General features: G+C 42.1%; 1 pseudogene; it reads right to left on the minus strand.

Moving 5' to 3' along the window:
* Positions 1-918, minus strand: LOC131155760 (uncharacterized; annotated as a pseudogene).
* Between the last annotated feature and the right edge of the window lie 455 nt (positions 919-1,373).

The raw sequence follows: 1,373 nt of genomic DNA on the forward strand, positions 1-1,373 counted from the left end.
TCAGGTGGTAGTGGCTTCGAGGCTGGCAACAACAGGGTAGCACCAGTGGTCAAAGATGGTGGCTTCTGGTCTAGTTTCTAGAGAAGACTCAAGCATGTCCCTGATTAAGCCTGTAATAAGCGAGTTGTACTTTGGTAACTCTGGAATGCGATAGTCCCCGTTTAAGATTTGCAGCTTTGATTCTCCATCAAAAGCAGACTTGAAGTAACAGATACAAAATAGGAGGCAACCAAAAGCCCAGATGTCTACCTTCTCATTTATAAGTTCTCTCCGGGACAGATCCCACATCTCTGGTGGTCTATAGGCAGGGGTCTTGTGCTTCCTGATATTATCTTCCTCAATTCCCATTTCTTCAGGCTTCTCAAAGTGCTTATGATTAGTAGAGGTGCTTCCAAAATCACACAACTTCCATAATCCATCAGACCCCAACAGAATATTCTCAGTTTTCAAGTCCCTATGAGCAATGGGTGGAGACTGGCAGTGCATTGCGAAGACAGCATTACACACACCTCTGAAGATTGAAAGAACCTATTTCTCATCAAAATACTTAGACCCTCTGCTGTCTAGCACATTAACTAAAGATTTTTCACAGCATTCCATGACAAGAAGGGCTTCCTTTGTCCGTCCCATATCCAAGATAGTGTGAGCATGAAAAGTTACAACATTGGGATGTCCCTTTAGCAATTTCATCACTGAGATCTCCTTCATCGCCAGTTCCAGTGATTCCTCGTCATTACATATAATGTGCTTTAAAGCATATTGATTCGACGAATATATAAGGTCTCGAGCTAAGTAAACCCAAGAGAACCCTCCTTCAGCAATGGCATTTCGTACAAGAATTTTAAGATTCCCAACATCAATAGAGCGGCCTTCAAGCCCAGCTTGTTCCTTAGGCATGAAGGGCTTGAACCTCCACATTACTGATATTGATGAGACAAAGATTAAAGCATGCGCGATCCGGATGCGAAGTGAAGATCTTGAGCTCAGATTCTATGATCCAAAGTTCAATTCGAAAAATAAAGAACAAACATCACCAGAACAATTCGTAAAAAAGATTTATTTTGAAATAGAGGATATACAAACATATGGAGAGAGGTAGGTATGTTGGCTGTAGGTGGCGGACATTGCTATCAAAACTAAGATCCAAGTTAAACTCTAGCAAGTATAGGAAAAGAAAATAAAAATGCCCAACGCCAAAAAAAGAGAGAGAGAGAGAGAGAGAGAGAGGAGAGAGAGAGAGAGAGAGAGAGAGAGAAAGAAAGAGAGAGAGAGAGAGAGAGAGAGAGAGAGAGGAACTTGCAGGAATGGAGATGGAGCACCTGAAACTCAATATTGCTGTGAGTTCGCTATGGCTCCGATGAGTCTTGAGACAT

Source organism: Malania oleifera, chromosome 1 (assembly GCF_029873635.1).
Source record: "Malania oleifera isolate guangnan ecotype guangnan chromosome 1, ASM2987363v1, whole genome shotgun sequence".
Taxonomy (NCBI): domain Eukaryota; kingdom Viridiplantae; phylum Streptophyta; class Magnoliopsida; order Santalales; family Ximeniaceae; genus Malania; species Malania oleifera.